Source organism: Octodon degus, unplaced genomic scaffold (genome assembly GCF_000260255.1).
Source record: "Octodon degus isolate 3935 unplaced genomic scaffold, OctDeg1.0 scaffold00033, whole genome shotgun sequence".
Taxonomy (NCBI): domain Eukaryota; kingdom Metazoa; phylum Chordata; class Mammalia; order Rodentia; family Octodontidae; genus Octodon; species Octodon degus.
In genome coordinates this window covers 9,937,202-9,945,240 of record NW_004524609.1, presented here as the reverse complement: position 1 = coordinate 9,945,240, position 8,039 = coordinate 9,937,202, and the positions used below count along the sequence as shown (strand labels likewise).

At 36.8% G+C, this 8,039-nt stretch overlaps 1 pseudogene; it reads left to right on the top strand.

Moving 5' to 3' along the window:
- Positions 1-515: 515 nt before the first annotated feature.
- On the top strand, positions 516-1,151 carry LOC101573172 (annotated as a pseudogene).
- Positions 1,152-8,039: the final 6,888 nt, after the last annotated feature.

The window sequence follows — 8,039 nt, the reverse complement described above, 5'->3', positions numbered from 1 at the left end:
TCATCTTCTTTCAAATTACTGTATCATTTATATAATTTTCAAAATCTAAATCTATTTAAAATCTTAAAAAATGATTAAGGGCTAGGGTTACAGATTAGGGGCACAGCACCTTCCTGGCAAGCACAAGGTAGTGGGTTTGATTCCCAGTACCAAAAAATTTAAAAAATAAAAATAAAAATTTGATAAAACACATTTTAGGGACACATTTTTGGTAATTGTCTGTGCAGGTTTAAGATAAGAACTTCAATATACTGTACAAACTTATGATATAATTTGACATAATTGTTTTTATATTCCTTTTCAGACTAAATACTTTGTTGAAAATGGCTTTATAAGCCATGAGAAATATTTGAAGAGACCAAAAATTATTAAATTACTCTGAGTACATTATGAATATTTAGTACCTGGACATAGGCAAAAATAAAACCTTCATTACAGCTTTTTCAGTGGCTCGCAGGTCACAGCTGTGGGAACACATCTTCGGTTCTCACAGCTAGTGATTGCAGCGAGAAAAAATGAGTGGAACCCTGGGAAAGGAGCTGCGCCTGCGGAACAATACCAGCTTGAAGGAAGCCTTTTCATTGCTCAGATTGAGAACTTGGGGAGAGAGTCCTGTTTATTGTACAGGTGGGATTCTACTGAGTACCAGTCAGCAGCAAAAGACAAAGCCCACTCAGGGCATTGGAAGACATAAGCACCTGATTACATCACAAGAGCCCAAGAAGGAGAGGGGAAAAGTGGAAGCGAGACCAATTAATTTGGGGACAGATTATGAATATGGGGTTTTACACACTTGCCTGACTGCGTATGACATGACCCTAGAAGAGAGTTATGCTCAGCATGTGCACAATCTCTGCCACCGTCTCTCCATCAAAGTTGAGGACAGTCATGCGATGCCCACCAAAACCGTGGAAGTGCTCCACATGCAGGACCAAGGCACCAGGATGGTCCTGACTCGGTCCTGACCACCATGAGCCAGTAGCTCAGATCAGCGGCCTGAGGGCTACATTTGCAGAGATTTTCTTGGAAATGCTCCAGAGCAATCTTCCTGAAGGAGGCAGGTTGTCAGTGAGGGAGCGCACTGAAGAGGACTTCAAGGGAAGGCTCAGGCTCGACCCGAACTGTAAGAACTGTGGGCCGAGATGAACTAGCTCTTGCAGTCCATTTCCTGATGGTGCCAGGGACACTGCCAAGCAGAAAAGCCTCCTGAGAGGATGGACTTAAGCCAGAGGAGAGCCTGAACCTTGGGCTTTGTTTCTGCCTTTTTTCTACAAACAGGAATATTCCCTCTCCTCTGGCATGGTTGTTAGCAGTTCTTAATACTTACCTTTGAGATAATCTTGAGTATCCCTCATCTAATAAAAATCTGTGACTACTGAAAAAAAAAAAACTTCAATAATGCTATGACACTGGAAATAATATGAGCAAAAAAAATGGATTTGCATAAATGCAGAGGTAATACTGTAGAAAGACAATAACTAAATTGCCACTAGTACTTGACATTTTGAATCTAAAATTCAACATACGTAACAGGAGTAGCTTGCTGTATACAATAGAGATTATTTATCTCTAGAAAAGAAGCAGTAAAAGAGTCCCCAGATAGAGATAGTACATTCCTTGTGCATGCTTAAAACAATATGACAATTGGATTATAAAATATTATGGTTCTCACTTTGAACATCATAATAAAAGAGCAATACATGGTGCATATGAACAAATAGAGTGAGTCCCCCCCAACAGATGCATATTCTACTCTTTGATTTTCATCACAATTTTGGTCCCAGAAGATACTGCATTGCTTTCTAAAAGTCTGAGAAGCGACCAAAATGGGACTAAGAATAACCAAGCCCAGCAACATTCTGTCAAGTAACACTCTTTTGAATTTTACATATATTTGTGTATCTATCAAGAAGTACGTCCAGCAGAAAAATATGAAAACGAAGTATAAAAAGTAAAGCCACATTAATATGCTGAGCTGTAAAAAGCTCAAGTCAACAACTTTGGACATTGCCAGTCTTACGGAAAACCCACTACTATTATGGACTACTGGATTATATTGGGAGATTCTGCTGAATTCAAACACCTACGATATTTAAATGACAATGGAATGCTCATCTCTGACAAAGCTAACAAAAAAAAATGGGATAGAAATGAATGACCTGGGCTGGAGAGATGGCTCAGTGGTCTAAAGCACCTACTTAGAACAAGCTTAGCAAAGCACAGGGACCGCGGTTCAATCCCCCAGCACCACATGCCAGCCAGCCCCGCCCCCTGGTGGGCTGAGCTGGCCACACACACACACACACACACACAATAAATAAATGTTAAAAATAAATAAATAAATAAACAACAGAATATATTAAAAAAAAAGAAATGAATGACCCTTTTATATCTGTATACTGAAAATAGTTAGGATAGATATACAGCTCCATTCTCTTAATTCAATGAATAGAGAGGTTTGTTCTAATAGTGTTTGAGATAGGATATCATGTCTGCATCTTGTACAATGAATGACCACTAAGACAACAATATGCAATGTATTAATTATTGAAAATGTGCCAGTAATCGGCTGTGAGACTGTCTCATTGATATTTGTTTCTCCATAAAATTATTTTTAAAAAAGAAGTATATGTGAGAAGTAGCTCAACAATAGTGCCTCCCTGGCAAGTGTGAGGCCCTGACTTTGATTCCCGATACAAAAAAAAGTACATGTGTGCATATGTGTACAGTTATAGTCACATCTAACTATCCATACAACTATGGTAAGAATGGATAAGCAAGGAAGAAAAGGATAAAATTCTACCGTAAACCGACATTCAATTTCAACATAGAACTAACACTAAATAAATGCAGCATGGGGCCGAAGAATAATACAGGAAGTGAGAAACTCTAATGAATTAAAACTAATTGCAACAATAAACATGAAATAGAAGTGTGGAAGAAACAAAGAAGTACTAATGCCAGGTATCTAGTTTCTCCCCAAATGAGACCAATTGATAGCACGACCTGAAGCATGAATGGAGAGAAGGAATAGACTGATAACACAGGTACCGATGAACTTAGAGTGGAGTGCAGAATTCTAAAACGGCACCTACTATTTTCAACCCATAATTCATTCCTGTTTCCTTTCACATGGATAAAATGTAATTTCATTCCTATTATTAGATTATGCTATGTAGAAATTATCTGGAGATGGTGCATGTGAAATTTATTTCCTCCTTGAGGTCTTGCATGTCAAATTTTATGAGTTCACACAACTAAAAATAAATCATACTCATTATAATGGCTGTTAGTGGCAGATATAGTAATCCTCAAACTTGGACCCTGGTCAAACGTCATTTCTAAATTTTTACGCTTTCTGTACATTTTCACAGGATAACACCAAAAATATTGAGAGACAAGGAAAATGGATCCTGAAGACCAGAATGCCCCTCAGGTTTCAGCAACCTGAAAATGAATACTCTAGGATTTTCTGGAGGTCCTGTGATTAAGTTCTCAATTTTGATTTCCCAACTTCTTAAATTTAGAGAATCCAGAAAGATGGTACTGGTCCAGAGACCGCTGTAGTAAAAAGATACCGAGATATTTAATAAAAATCTCAAAAGGAAGGAAAGATTCTCAGCTGAGCCTCTAAATCTTCTCAGTTCTCAGCACTGTGAGTAGTATCAGGGTGTTGTACAGCTGTGCTTGAAATTATTGGTTTTTGGACAATACAATGCTAAGTCTAGAAGCACTTCAAGCCCTCCATGTCAAGTAAGAGAAAAGTGCTTAGAAAAACAGAAGATGGGTGTGAAAGTGTGTTCGAAAAATATTCTGGAACACTGCAGGAATATCGTTGCCCCTCTTGCCAGAGGTTAGATTAGCAAGTGTGACCTTGAGCGTTAATGGGGGAGAAAAGACCTTACGCAGCACTGGACATTGAAGACTTCACACTTCCAGCCCTGCTCACTGCTCTCTATTTAGAAAGCAAGCCATAGAGATCTTGGAGAATGGTAGCAAGAGTAAAAATATAGAGATGGTGGTTAGATGCAAGCATACATGTGTAAAAATTATTATTCACTTCTTTAAAAAAAGTTCCAAGAGACAAAAATCTAAGCATGTTGCTGAACAGCAAGCTCAGCTGATTGATTTTATTTTATTATTCATTTTAAAGTGAAAAAAACCCAAAAACAAAACAATGAAGCACAATGAAAATGATACAGTATTTCAAAACAAGGTGATTAGAAGTTAACAGCGGTAGTTACATTACATATTGTTATCTTCAAAGTAGTTGCTCATATTATCAGATATAGGCATGAAAGATTGATCAGAAAATTAAGCATTAATGGTCACAACTCAAGACCATACTCATAAGCGAACTAAATCAGACTCATATGTGTAAACATCATGTTTCATTAGTGTGAACAAAGGAATAAGATCCGAAATGTACAGTACATACTGTGAATTGGGAAGAGACTGTTCAAAATGCTGAATGATTATGAAACAATACATACAACTATGTTCATACTTTAATCACATAAATTTGTGTCAATGGTGACCCAAGAGATTCCGGAATGACTCCTCTATCTGTGGGAGTCAGCTCTATTCCCACTCTAAAGTGAAGAAGCGATCAACTTCACCTTCTTCCTAATATGCCTATAACTTCTATTTAGCTGAAATTTCACTTCAAGGAATTCTATTTGCGAGTGTTTTCATGAGAAAGTTTCTCCTTGCTAACTTCCTGTGTTTTTGCCAGTCTTTCCTAATGTCTTAAGCCTGAGCAGCACAGGGCGTCTTACGTGTCTTTGAAAATATTTTCGTCAAGTGGATGCAATGCCTTGCTCTGCATGCGCTTGGAATCTACACAGCTCTTGCCATGTAGCCGGACAGTTCCAGGCACATTGGGTACAACACTCACTATTTACTTTCTGTTAAAGTTTTCTTGGGCTTATTGAAGCCTCCTCCTTTTGTGATACTTGCTGCCTTTTTTTCTGATTGTTCCTAAGTAGGTATCTACTGCTGCATGGGGTCATGGTTTTAATGCTTTGTGCCAATACCTTCCTTTGCTGATAAATATCTGCTACTTATAGAAAATGCTTTCTTAGATTGGACTGAATGATAAATGAATGAAGGTATTCTTGGGCTCAGCTTTTCAGCAGAACCATTCATCTGTCTTTGGACCTTCTCATGTAATATACTTCTTAAGCTAACAGCGGAAATACATAATAGAAAAAACGCCTCTGATACATTTTTCATGTTATTATTATTATTATTGTTGTTGTAGTTGTTGTTGTTGAACCAGTGTACATTTTGCTTTATAATTTATTTTGAACTGGAGAAAAATTTAAAACAAGTTTATATTTCAAATTCTCTATGGTTATTTAACTACTAGAATGTTTGGGCTGACAACACATAACTTTGTTAAAAACATTCACTTCGTGCTTTTAGTTGTTTATTACTTGAGGCAATACGATTTGACTGGGACGATAAGTATGTTATTTTCCAAACTGAAGAACTAATGCAGCTCAGTATTTTGATAAATGCTTTGCAACATAATTGAAGTTGCCTGCAAGTTGGTGATAATGGTAGTCATTAGTGTCTCCAGAAATGCCAGAAATATTCAAAGAAGGCAAATATGCATGTTTCATGATTTTACATTTTTATAATTGTATTTTTCTTGCATCGTAAGTTAATAACAGGATGGAACTAAACTACCACCTTTGGGACCAAAGTGTAAGTATTCTGTGCATGCTTCCAAAACTTAAAAAAATACAACCTTTAGAATTGCTTAATTTTGAAATGTCAGGCAAGTCAGTTTAGCTCTCTGTCCAAAGTAACTATAGGAATTGAATGTTTCCTAACAATCTCACATTCAAATATGTCTGCTACTTTGACAAGTCTAATTTTTATTGAGAAAATATAATTGAGGAAAATAGCAATCTAAGTTAGACTACCTTTATTTCCAGAAGGAAAAGTAAATCATAATTCTCAGTCTAGATTTTAGCCAAAGATTTATTTTATGGAGGTGGATGATAAAATACTCTGAAGAAATATTTTTGTAATTCATGGGGCAACAAGTTTCTCTTCTTGTCATTTTCCTAGTTTTCTCCCTTTCCCCCTCATTAAGTGAAATTAGTATTGGTTAAGGATGGAGGTACAAAAGCTATAATCATTACAAATTGGAGGTATTATTTAGTCATTCATGAAATTTTTTTCATTCATTAAATTTTTAAGAATGATGATTGTATTAATTTCAAGGCATATGCCTACTCAAATACTAGCCAACAGAAAAATACTAACACCAGAAAAATCTTTATGGGTTTTTCCTGATTACAAATTAATACAATATTTAATTTAATTATTATAAATATCAATAGATTGATGATTTTTAATCTTTAAAATATTTTACTTATTTATTTATTTAGTCAGGGTCTTGCTCTACACAGCTTGGACTCCTAGTGATTTTTTTTTTTTTTGCATTTAGAATTTTTTAATTAATTTTATTGAGAAACAAATAGCAATGAGACAGTTTCAAAACCGACTAGTAGGAGAGGTTCAATGATTAATACATTGCATATTGTTGTCATCGTAGTAGTTATTCATAGTACAAGATGCAGACATGATATACTGTCCAAACATTATTAGTACAAATCTTTCTTCTAATTGAATTAAGAGAAAGTAGCTGCATATCTATCCTAATTATTTTATATCTACAGATACAAAATGGTCCTTCATTTGTATCCCCTTTTCTTGTTTAGTTTTGTCAGCTTCAAATGCCATCGCCATTTAAATATTGCAGGTGGGTGAATTCAGCAAAATAATCCAATATTGTCCAGTAGTCCATAATAGTGGTGGGTTATCCGTAGGACTGGCAACGTCAGAAGTTGTTGACTTGAGCCTTTTACAGCTCAGCATGTTAATATGGCTTTACTTTTTATACCTCATTTTTATACTTCTCTGCTGGATGGTTAAGAGCAAGATAAAACAAGGCCTACATAACAAGAAGTGTAACTTTTGTATCTGACAAGGTCAGTCAAATCCCTTCAGGATTTACCCTGAAATCCTGTGGCTGACACTGACAACGGATCTACATCCTAGTGATCTTTCTGTCTTGGCCTCCCCAGTGCTGGAATTAAAGGCATGCAGCACCGTGCCCGGTTTCGGTGGGCAGCACTGCATGTAGTGTCAGAGATTGAACCCAGGTTCCTGCACTTTCCAGGCAGGCGCTTACAGTGCTCAGCTATCTCTCCAGCCCTGATAGATGATGATACTTTTAAACAATTATTTTAAAAACTGTGGGCCATATGTTTAGAACTGCCTGACACGATTTGTTGAACTGAAAGTTCACAGAATCTGACCCAAGTTAATAAATTAGTAAGTCTGGAAATGAGACTGGATTGGGAACATGATTTTTTTATTTGATTATCTGCACCCTGGAGTTTAAGAAACTCTCTTGGAATGGCCACAGTGAGATATGGCCCTTGACGCTGAAGCATCAGCTTGACTGGATAAAACGACTTCTACAAAGCTGACTGGCTCACAGGGTTTCAGTTCTCATCAATGGATTAATTCTACTGATATTCATAAGTGAATGTGGGATTAGAAGTTGCCACCTAGGGAGTCAGTGCAGACGTGCCTTGGGAGGGTACCTTGTTTGTTGGTGCCATCCTCCTGCGCTTGTTCTCTGACCTCCATAAGCTGAGTGATTTTCTCCATCAGGCCCTTCCACCATGATGTTCCCGCCTTGGAGCCTGCCTATCATGGGTTAAGCCCTCTGAAGTCACGGTCTGAATTAAACTTCTTCTCCTTTAAGTTTGGAGTATTGGGTATTTTGTACCATCAGTGGGAAAGCAAATGAATACAGCTATTGTCAGGCAGAAAACTAGCATATATGGAAAGGATATTTTAAAATAAAAAAAGGCTGGCATACTTTTGATGGGAATGGAAATTAGTACAGTGGTCCCTCGCCATTTCATGGTTCAGCTTTCTCAGACTCACTGTCTCACAGATTTTCAAAAAAATATTAATCTAATGTATTTACATCAGAATTTTTGCTGTAT